Genomic DNA, 12,651 nt, shown 5'->3' with positions numbered 1-12,651 from the left:
TGAGCTGCAATATGAAGAAGAAGTACTTATCATCCTGGTGAATAGATTTCAAACAATCTTCCTCCACACAATGGAATGGCATAAATGTTCGACAGATACAAAAAAAAATCAGAGTTCTCAGTCAAACAAATATTTCACAAGGATGATGGATGTCATTAAAGTAGAAAAATACCTCAAATAATTGCAGAATGTGAGATAGCTGAGGAGAGTACACAATGTTTGCTTTGATGCCTTTCTCTTATCATTGTCATCTCTTCTAGAGCAATTCAGATTAATGATATCTGGACTAGTCGTATATATTCTTGCAAAGTACTACTGAAAGGAATGTAAGTGTGAGCAATTGAAGCTGAACAATTGCAAATAGATATTAGATTGGAAGAAGATTAATTTAATGCTGCCATTAGAGCATTCCGTATGGATCTAATGGTAAGGATGGCCAGATGGACAAATGAATTTCCCCATGAAACCTCCTTGGTAGTTCCATCTATCTGATCTGATACCCCAAGCATCAAACCTGCCCTAGTGCGCCTATGCAGCAGCTACAGCAGTGACTGTGACATGTTTCATGAAAGTCTGCTGATTTACAAAGAGGGAGACTGCAGATCACTTTGCAGGATGGTCTTAAGCATCTCTCGCCCCAGAAGGGCTGACTTTGGACTCAGCTTCGGCAGCAACAGTCTAGATTGGCTGACTAGCTGATTGCTGGATTTCTGTGACACTCTTCAAGCTCTTTTGAACACTTGTATCTCTCTCTATGATGGCTGGGGGCTTGGCATTGGTGGCAGAAAGATGAACTTGCTTGAGAACAGTCCAAACTTGCAAGGCAGCAAGTTGAACTTGCGTGACTTCAATCTGAGTTTCCACACAGCACTCAGACATTGGGTGACTTCTTGTGCTGTGATGGAAGCTGAGGCAACAGCCATTGCTGCAACATGATTGATCCTCAAAGTTTTATAATGGATTTCGTGCAGTTCTAATGATAGGTCATCAAATTGAAGCATTAAGGGTGGGATTCTCTGGCCTCCCAGCCGCATGTTTCTTGGTGGCCGGAGATGACACACTGTTTGCTGGCAAAGGGATTATCCGTTCCTGCCACTGTCAATGGGAATTCCCATTTTAGACACCCACGGCGTCAGAAAACTCACGGATGGCAGTGCGCCGGTGAAACTAGAGGGCGGGATTCTCCGGCGCTGGGACTTTGGCGGGGGTGGGAATCGCGCCGTGCCAGCTGGCGGCTGCTGGCAGCAAGTCCCCCCCCCGGCGATTCTCTGGCCCACGAATGGCCGCATGGCCGCCCGTTTTCGGCTGGTCCCGCCGGTGTATGTTATGACAGGTACTTACTGGCGGGAACTGGCTCCGCGGGCGGCCTCCGGGGTCCTCGGGGGGGCGCTGGGTGATCTGGCCCTGGGGGGTACCCCATGGTGGCCTGGCCCGCGATTGGAGCCCACCGATCTGCGGGCGGGCCTGTGCCGTGGGGGCACTCTATTCCTCCACGTCGGCCGCTGAAACAGTCCGCGATGGACGGTGCGGAGATGAACCCCCCTGCGCATGCGCTGGGGTGACGCCAGCACACGCTAGCACTCCCGCGCATGCGCCAACTCGCGCCTGCCGGCGGAGGCCCTTCCGGTGCCAGTTGGCGCAGCACCAAGCCCCTTCCACACTAGCCGGCGCAGTGCAAACCACTTTGCCGCCGGCCTAGCCCCTGAATCCTCCGCACCTTCGGGGCGGCCGGACGCCGGAGTGGTTCACGCCACTCCTTCGCGCCGGAGTTGCCCACCCCGTCGGTTTTCAAAGAACCCGCCCAGAGAATCCCACAGCCCGTGAATGACTGGAGAATTCCGGCCTAACTCTCTTTCACTCTCCACAGATACAGCCAGACGTGCTGAGTATTTCTTTTTTTAAATATATATTTAAAGTTGGGGCAGCACGGTAGCATTGTGGATAGCACAATCGCTTCACAGCTCCAGGGTCCCAGGTTCGATTCCGGCTTGGGTCACTGTCTGTGCAGAGTCTGCACATCCTCCCCGTGTGTGCGTGGGTTTCCTCCGGGTGCTCCGGTTTCCTCCCACAGTCCAAAGATGTGCAGGTTAGGTGGATTGGCCATGATAAATTGCCCTTAGTGTCCAAAATTGCCCTTAGTGTTGGGTGGGGTTACTGGGTTATGGGGATAGGGTGGAGGTGTTAACCTTGGGTAGGATGCTCTTTCCAGGAGCCGGTGCAGACTCGATGGGCCGAAGGCCTCCTTCTGCACTGTAAATTCTATGAAATAACTATGAAATTGTTTTTTTCCAATTAACAGGCAATTTAGCGTGGCCAATCCACCTAACCAGCACATCTTTGGGTTGTAGGGGTGAAACCCACACAGACATGGGGAGAATTTGCAAACCCCACACGGACAGTGACCCAGGGCCGGGATTCGAATCCGGGTCCTCAGCGCCGCAGTCCCAGTGCTAACCACTGCGTCACATGCCAGCCCCTGCTGAGTACGTCTGACATTTTCTGTTTTCATTTCAGTTATCTCCAGTGTACTGATCAATAAGTATCCCTCATTCATCACAACAGATCATCTGTTTATTATCCCTTTGCTGTTATTTGGGATCTTGCTATGCATAAATTGGCGACCATGTTTCCACAAGTGTTGTGAAATACACTTCGCATTTCATTGGCTGCCAAGCGCTTTCAGATGTTCTATAATTGTGAAAGACGCAATATAAATGCTTTCTTTTTTCAGCAACACGTTAAAATCCTTATCAGAGTCTTCCATGAGTCCTCCTCATTTGCGGCATTGCCCTCAAGAAAGCTAACACCTGTGCTATCCAATATTCCCTGCACTAGCTGTAGGCTATTCATGTCCAGTCTGCCATCACAGATCCTTCTTTTGAGCTACCCTCCAAAGCACCTACAGTGCCAGTATCTGAGCTGGTGGCTATGTGTGTGTGAGGAAGAGGCAGTGTTTCTTCTTCACCACTGTCCTTCTGATCTTCCACTTCTTCTGCTTCCACCACTACTTGTCCAGATTGCATTTCTTGGGTATTTGAAAAGTGAAAGGCAAAAAGGTAAGCTTGCACAGTTGTGCTCAGGGGAAGGATGGAAATCATGAGATGCATGCATACATAATAATAACCTTTTATTGCTACAAGAATGAAGTTACTGTGAAAAGCCCCTAGTCGGCACATTCCGACTCCAGTTCGGGTAAGCTGGTAAGGGAATTGAACCCGTGCTGCTGGCCTTGTTCGGCATCACAAATCAGCCATCTAGCCCACTGAGCTAAACCAACCACAATCATTGATTATAAATCAGAAGAGATTGTGGACAGGGGGATACGTGGAATATGGGAAGGAGGATTAGGCATGAGAATTTTGTTATCTTCAATGGATTCACTGTCTTCACTGACCAAGGCCTCAATCATGGCCACTCCAATAATGGTGACAGTTGGCTTCTCGGTGAAGTAAGAACATTCAGACTCATCTGACACTTTGATACTGTTGTTTCTGGTTAAGCACTACCTTTTCCTGAAAGAGAGAGGCAAGTGAGTCAGTGGTACAATCCTTCATGGTGATGTGAATGTTATGGATAAGCAAATGAATTGTGTACAAGATGTGGGTGTGAGTGTTGCAGCAATGCTAAAAGAGGCTATAAAGATTAGGTATGAACTTGCTTGATACAGGACATTGGTAATTAAGTGCTGAGATTGTGGTGAATTGATCAATGTCTGAGGCTCGTGCACCACCTGTAATGAGAGAACCTTTGAAAATGCACTCACTGAGCTTGACCATTCATATGAAGTCATCGCAATTCCTGTAGCACAGGTCCAGATTTTCATGATTACACTGCTGGCATTGAGCATTAAGGATATCTGGCCCAATTGTCTTTGTAATATATATTTTGGAGGGCCTCCAGGCCCCAAGTGGATAGAGGCTGCCTCTCCTCCTCCTGTACTGTCTCCAGGTACTATCTAAGAACAAGGAAGGACACTGTCTCCTCTGTTGCCCCTCTGTTGAGGCTTTCTTCCTCAGCCTCTTCTTCCACCTGTTCCAGCCAGAATGCACCTCCTTCAGGTGCAGGCTGGCTTTAAGCACCATGCTAGTCTGCATGAATTTGGGCCTCCTACTGAGATGTATAGCCACTAAAGAGCGCATTTAATGCTGGGCAGCACATTGCAATGATTTGATTGCGCAGACAGCTTGAAGCTTATGTGCCACCCACGTCATAGGCAAAAAGCATGGGATAATAGGGGAAGGAGGATTACATATGAGTACATTTCTATGTTCAATAGTTTCACTACTTTCACTGAGCAGGGACTCAGCGCGGAATTCTCCGCACTCACGACGGGGCGGAGAATAGCGGGCGACGTAAATTTTTACGGCCACGCTGGTCCAACACCCTCCCGCTATTCTCCCCCCCCCCCCCCCCCCCCCACGCCCGCCTCCCGTCACAAATCGCTGCCCGCCGTTTTTTTACGGCGAGCAGCGATTCTCCCCTGGCCGATGGGCCGATTTCCAAGGCCTGTACGACCGTTTTTATGAACGTAAAACACACCTGGTCTGACCGTTCGTAAAAACGGCCGTAAAGTCCCGATCTGGGGAACCATGGCACCGATTGGCACGGCCGTACCACGGCCGTGCCAAGGGTGCCATGGGCCCGCGATCGGTGGGCACCGATCGCGGGCAGCGGGTACTTACCCCGTGCACTCTTTCTCCTTCCGCCGCCCCGCTGTATCCATTCGCGGGGCGGCTGAGGGGCATACCGGCCCGCGCATGCGCGGGTTTCACGTATATGCGTGATGACGTCATCCGCGCATACGCGGGTTGGAGTCGTCCAATCCGCGCATGCGCGGCTGACGTCATCTGTCGCGTCAGCCGTCGCTAACTCTGGCTAGCGGGCTTAACGAAATTCGTTAAGCCCGTGATGCCGGAGTTCACGGCCGCGCGATGCTAGCCCCGACCGGGGAGCAGAATCGGTTCCCGGTCGGGGGGGCGGAAGCTGGCATCAAACCCGCCCGTTTTTGACGCCAGCCTCACGATTTTTCGCGGGTGCGGAGAATCACGCCCTCAGCCATAACCACTCGAATGATGGTGACAACTGGGTCAAAATCCTGGAACTCCCTAACAGTACTGCGAGTGTACATGCACCACAAGAGGTTCAAGAAGGCAGTTCACCACCGCCTTTCTAAGGGTAATTAGGGATGAGCAATGAATGCTGGTGTGGCCAGTGATGCCCATTTCCTATAAATCATTAGAAAAAATAGTAATAATCATGCACTACAATCCCAACATCCATTTTTGGGTCCGTCCAACTTTGCCTCCAGTGGCTTGCAATTATTTACCATCTGTCACAACCTCAGAATGTTCAACATTACTTTCAAGCCAATTAAGTTCCTTTTTGAAGTTAGACACTGTTGGAATAGAGGAAAGATGGCAGCCAAATTGCACATTAAGATCTCCACAAAGAGATAACGACCATATGATTTGTTTAATGGTGTTGGTTAAGGGATAGATATTAACCGTGACATTGGGGAGAACTCCCTGTTCTTCTTCAGACCAGCTTTCATGTCCACTCAAGAGAGCAAACAAGGTATCAATTTTCTTATCTGGAAGATGGCAATTCTAAATGTGAAAGTCTCCAGAGTGGGCCTTGAACCACAACCTTCTGACCAGATGTGAGAGTGCTGTCAACTGAGTCACAGCTCATGAACTTGTGGCCTAGGGTCTTGCATTCAGTTGAACTGTCCGCATACGGGTGAATTGAATCTCCTGAGGAAAAATGCACACCAAAGTCTCAATGCAACTTTCATTCTCAGACTTAAATGCACAAGTAAGAATAATGCTGAAAGTTCCATGAGCTTCTAATTGGAAAGTGGATGCATGAAGTTCTTGAGGAGAATATTGTAAAGATTACCTTTGTGCCTTGTCAATTCAAAGTCTTATTCTCCTAGACCTTAGTACATGTTACATCGAGCTTTCATGTGGAGGGCAATTACTTTGGAAAGCGCAATGATGTTTGTCATTTTATAATTTGTCATTTGTTCCTGTACACATCACAGGCTGGATTCTCCATTTCAGGGACTATGGCCCCACACCGTCGTGAAAACTGTGGTCTTTTACGCCAGAAAAACTTACTGTTCCATGATTCACAGCCCTGCACGGGGCTAGCAGCGAGCCGTCGTGAAGCTCACAGCTCCAGCTGCAGACACGGCACTGGCATTATGGTTGTGTCGAATTCCTAAAGTAACTTCATCTGACATGTTATTCACAGCAATTAGAGATGTTTGTTACTTCAACGTTTGGAGGTAGGTGCAAAGTCAAAAAGAGAGATTTATAAACAAAGATAGTGTTTTAATTTTGGCCAAGGAGCCAATATGACTCAGCAAGCATAGGAGAGTAAGTGAATGGGACTTTCTGCAGATCAAGATATGGAGAGCAGAGTTTTGAATCAACTGAAGGTGAAAAAAGGGAATGGACTAGTTTGGACATGATAAAGGCATTGATGAGGGTTTCAGTAGCAGATGGTCTAAGGGGGGTGTCAAAACAGACTGTGAAGAAATGGAAACCGTGCCAGGTCACATTATAGAACCAGAGAATCCCTACAGTGCAGAAGGAGGCCATTTAGCCCATCGATTCTGCAGAGACTCTCTGAAAGAGAACCCTACCCCACTCCCCTACACAATCCCCATAATTCCATAACCCCACCTAACCTATACATCCTTGGGCACTAAGGGGCAATCTTTTATCGTGGCCAATCCACCTAACCTGGACATCTTTATAGAGTGTGGGAAGAAACCGGAGCACCCGGAGGAAACACATGCAGACACGGGGAGAAAATGCAAACTCCACACAGTCATCCAAGGCCAGAATCGAACCTGGGTCCCTGGCATGTAAGGCAGCAGTGCTAACTACTGGAAGGGTTATGAATTGAATGGATTTAACATTCGTCCTGAATATTGTTTAATCCACAATTTACAAATTGTCAACTCAGTGTTTTTCACATGGCCACTCAATTTTATGTCCAGTTATTCGCACAAATCACCCAGGGCCCAGAAATCACCTGTTTTTCTGGCCCCTGTGACAACAACAGGGAACGAGAAAAGCTTAAGTTAATGTGTAAAAGTCCACAGGTTAACTTATTCAGTCACCTTGAAGCAATGGTCACCACCATAAAGTATATTTCAAGGCTGATTTGCACATTGATTTTAAAGTGCTAAATATTTTGGAGACGATTATCAATGTTTCAGTATATTGTAAATTGGCATCTCTGTGTTGTACCTTGTTCCTCCATTTCAAATGCCTTTCCTTTGCCATCTGCTTAACGGGTTTGGATTCTTTTCATTGCATTTTATTTCTCTTATATTTGTCCCGAGGCACTAAGCTTGGTACTATTAGCAAATTCTATTTCACAAGAAGTACTTTCTTCCATGTCAGTTATGAGGAGTGCGAATAACATCTTCAAAAGTGAATATGAAACTTAACTGCATTATATTCTTCACAATAAATAAGACGCCATATGAATGATTATTTTGTACCCATTTGTTGTCTGAAAATAAGGTTAACAAAACCCAGCCAATACAAAAGGATAGGCCTGTATTATCATGGAACATGTAACATGGTTCTGTTTTCATATTGTGCCACAGAACAGGTGAAGTCTTTATGTGGGAGTGCTGCATTATTGGAGATACAAGGAATATTGACTTGACTTATTGACCAACTGTGGCACAAATCATTGCTTAATTGAATAGTGTATTTTAGTTTCAATGGAGCAAACAAATAAAATATAGTAAAGCAGGATGACCAATTCTCATCTAAAACTGTGTTATTGTTATAGAATAGTGCATACCTAGTTCATTCTGTTTCTGAGAAGTGCAATGAATTAAAATTTCATCAAAGTATTCCAGACCGGTAAACGTGAGTTAACTTCCAGCTTCAGCAGGAGTGAAAATGTGTGGAGCTTTGTTCCCCACCCTACAGATGGGCGGCATGGTCGCAGTGGTTAGCACAGTTGCTTTGTAGCTCCACAGTCTCAGATTCGATTCCTGGCTTGGGTCACTGTCAGTGCTGAGTGCGGAGTCTGCACATTCCCCCCCGTGTCTGCGTGGGTTTCCTCTGGGTGCTCCAGTTTCTTCCCACAGTCCAAAGATGTGCAGGTTAGGTGGATTGACCATGCTAAATTGCCCTTAGTTCTGAAACAAATGTTGGATAGGGTTACTGGGTTACAGGTATATGGTGGAGGTATGGACTTGGGTGGGGTCCTCTTTCCAAGGGCCGGTGCAGACTCGAGGGGCAAATTATGCTAGTTGGGTTGTATGCCAGTATGCCAGGGGCTGGTTTAGCACAGTGGGCTAAACAGCTGGCTTGTAATGGAGAACAAGACCAGCAGCGCGGGTTCAATTCCCGTACCGACCTCCCCGAATAGGCGGCGGAACGTGACGACCCGGGGATTTTCACAGTAACTTAATTGAAGCCTACTTGTGACAATGAGCGATTATTATTATGACATCTTTCTGCACTGTAAATTCTATGATTCTATGATCTTCCAATGTAATGAAATCAACAGAAACAAAAATCAGATGGATCTATAATGGTCAGTTGACCTCTTCAACCACCCGTCCCCCAAGGTTCACTTGGTGGATGCCAGAAAGTAAAGCTTCCTAATTTTCTAATTGTTTGATCTTGGATCAGATTTTTTACCAACATAATCCATAATATATTTTAAGAAAGGAATTATCGCCCAAAGGACTCTAGCCTCAATTTTTGGCCCATCCATTTAAATAATGAAATCACTTCTGATTCAATCAGCAAACACTTTCCAATGACCAGTTTGTAAATTTACAGGATTAATAGTTTGTATCAGTATTATATAATGTCATGGGAAAGAGCCAAGGGATAGGCACAGCAATGCAGTTGGAATTCAAGGCCTAACCATGCTAATATTTGCTATTCGAGTCCAAGCCACATGGGTGAAGGAGGTAAAGCATCCTAGATGGACACAGCAGTATACATCTCCTGCTGTACAAAGGATATTAACAGTGGCACAAGCTGAAAGATCCTCCCCCTTTTGGCAACAAAAGATTGTACATATGAGCTTGCGATAAGCTATGGCGAATGGCCAGAAAATGAAAGGGGAATTTTAAAAGTAAAAATTCAAAATAAATGATTGAAACCCCTTTTTCTGATCTCAGAAACAATTAAGAGCAACATAAGCAACGTTGATAGAGCAAGGACACTGTTGGTTCACTTTTGTATGGTTTCAATCTCATCGACAGGTGGGATAATACTTTGCTTTCTATTTTTTTTATTCAATCAGGAAATGTGGTGTCACCAGCTGGGCCAGGATTTATTGCCCATCCCTAATTTCCTTTGAATTGAGTAGTTTTCTTGACCATTTCAGAGGGCATTTAAGAATCAATTATATTGCCGTGAGTCTGAAGTCTGTAGACCAGACCAGGTAAGGATGGCCGATTTCCTTCCCTAAAGGACATTAAGTGAACCAGATGGGTTGATTGCAAGATGACAATATGAATTTAATGTGAAGAATGTCAAACTAGTTTAAGTGGGCACTGGTTCATGACACTAAATTGGTAAATTTTCCTGGACAATTCATAAGGGTGACTAGCGGTTGCACTAGTTCAGCATATTATGTTTTGCATCAATCCCAAAATGTTTAGGATAACATTGAATAAATCTGGTATATTCATAACCAGTTAGGTTGCTTTAAATTCCTTGCCTTGGTTGTTTAAACACCCATGTCTGAGGATGAGTATGTGTAGCCATCCAGATAAAATCTGCCCCAGGTGTATTTTTAGAATTACAACTACTCGTTTGGATGACTCTGTTATGGTTGATTTCTCAAGTGTATTCTGTGAATCAGCTTTGATTTCTTTTGCAGATTAAGAAAAAACAAAGATTTATTGAAAAGTATCACAATCAATTAAAATCATTGTGGTTAATTTAATACCTCACACAGAATGCCGAATCATTAGCAGAGATTACAATCCACCTTATGGTTCAAATAAATATGATAAATCATTTTGAAATCGGGTCTGTTAATTGATTACAAGAAGGCTGTTTGGATATTCCCTTACGCCTATTCAATTACAAACAACACTTGCAATTCCTGATCAAAACAAATAGTGCTTCCTTTAAGAATAGCTTAGCTAGCAGTTATTTTCACATCATCTCTGTTGCATGGTTTTTCATTAAACTACCTATCGGAGGTTATTGAATTTCTGAAATGGCTGCTTTGCTATTTTCCATATTTTAATTTTTAACAACTTCTCGGCAATAAACCTGACTTCAGATATATCTACATGTAAAGTTGAGACAAACTCATTAAATCCTGAGTAAGAAACCCCCAATAACCAAGCTTAGTAATGTTACATTTCCTTTTCATGGAACACTTCCTTTCTTATTATTTGAATTTTGGGAAAATATATTGAGGGCAAACATTTTCCAATAACATAAATTTGAGGCAGCAGATATCGATGTGCTGGTTGATCTACACCCTTACTGCAGGGGGTCATCAGCATTAGATTTTGTTTGGTAAGTTCCATTCCATATTTCATTGGGCTAAGGGTAGCTTGGCTAGAAATACACTTTGTTGAAACTTATAAAATCGGACACAGGGATAGCTCCTAAAGGGCAGCAACTCAGTAGAGAAAGAGAAATTGTGATTAGCAGACAAAGCTAAATACACTCTGCATTTGGTCACACATTCCTTGGGTGGCCCATCAAGCCTGATATTATTTCAAGCATTGTGCACACCCATTCCCATAATAACGCATACATTCTCTAATTGCACTCAATCTGCCCAACACATTTCTCTTGCAGGTCAACTCAGCCTATTAGGAACTGTTTAAGGTACCAGGCTGTGTTCTGCCTCTTCCTTTTGTGGTTTCTCAGGGAGTCTATCAGCCACAGATGCAGAGGGAGCCTGGCCCTGCCATGAGTCATCCATACAGTTTCTCTTCCTTCGCAGAATTTGGGCACCATGGTCTGATGCTTTTAAATAACAGTCACTGGTGTGTATGATGAAATATATCTTCTTCCTTGGCAGTTCCTTGGGATTGAGGACAATTTACTTCCACTCTGATTCAATGGGTTCTAAAATGGTTAATAAGTCCGATAGGCATCTGTCAATTCAGCCACATATGTGGCATGTGCTTGAAGGGTTAGGTAGATGAATTGCTTGGAGTGTTATGCACTCCCCTCAACACCTTGACTACATTTCTGTGCATTCATAGAACATAGAACATAGAACGATACAGCGCAGTACAGGCCCTTCGGCCCTCGATGTTGCACCGACATGGAAAAAAAAAAACTAAAGGCCATCTAACCTACACTATGCCCTTATCATCCATATGCTTATCCAATAAATTTTTAAATGCCCTCAATGTTGGCGAGTTCACTACTGTTGCAGGTAGGGCATTCCACGGCCTCACCACTCTTTGCGTAAAAAACCCACCTCTGACCTCTGTCCTATATCTATTACCCCTCAATTTAAGGCTATGTCCCCTCGTGCTAGCCACCTCCATCCGCGGGAGAAGGCTCTCGCTGTCCACCCTATCTAACCCTCTGATCATTTTGTATGCCTCTATTAAGTCACCTCTTAACCTTCTTCTCTCTAACGAAAACAACCTCAAGTCCATCAGCCTTTCCTCATAAGATTTTCCCTCCATACCAGGCAACATCCTGGTAAATCTCCTCTGCACCCGTTCCAAAGCTTCCACGTCCTTCCTATAATGAGGCGACCAGAACTGTACGCAATACTCCAAATGCGGCCGTACCAGAGTTTGGTACAGCTGCATCATGACCTCATGGCTCCGGAACTCAATCCCTCTACCAATAAAGGCCAACACACCATAGGCCTTCTTCACAACCCTATCAACCTGGGTGGCAACTTTCAGGGATCTATGTACATGGACACCGAGATCCCTCTGCTCATCCACACTACCAAGAATTTTACCATTAGCCAAATATTCCGCATTCCTGTTATTCTTTCCAAAGTGAATCACCTCACACTTCTCCACATTAAACTCCATTTGCCACCTCTCAGCCCAGCTCTGCAGCTTATCTATGTCCCTCTGTAACCTGCAACATCCTTCCGCACTGTCTACAACTCCACCGACTTTAGTGTCGTCTGCAAATTTACTCACCCATCCTTCTGCGCCCTCCTCTAGGTCATTTATAAAAATGACAAACAGCAACGGCCCCAGAACAGATCCTTGTGGTACGCCACTCGTAACTGAACTCCATTCTGAACATTTCCCATCAACTACCACTCTCTGTCTTCTTTCAACTAGCCAATTTCTGATCCACATCTCTAAATCACCCTCAATCCCCAGCCTCCGTATTTTCTGCAATAGCCGACCGTGGGGAACCTTATCAAACGCTTTACTGAAATCCATATACACCACATCAACTGCTCTACCCTCGTCTACCTGTTCAGTCACCTTCTCAAAGAACTCGATAAGGTTTGTGAGGCATGACCTACCCTTCACAAAACCATGCTGACTATCCCTAATCATATTATTCCTATCTAGATGATTATAAATCGTATCTTTTATAATCCTCTCCAAGACTTTACCCACCACAGACGTTAGGCTCACCGGCCTATAGTTACCGGGGTTATCTCTACTCCCCTTCTTGAACAAAGGGACCA

Source organism: Scyliorhinus canicula, chromosome 16 (genome assembly GCF_902713615.1).
Source record: "Scyliorhinus canicula chromosome 16, sScyCan1.1, whole genome shotgun sequence".
Taxonomy (NCBI): Eukaryota; Metazoa; Chordata; class Chondrichthyes; order Carcharhiniformes; family Scyliorhinidae; genus Scyliorhinus; species Scyliorhinus canicula.
The sequence above is the reverse complement of the archived record's forward strand: the minus strand, read 5'-3'. Positions refer to the sequence as shown.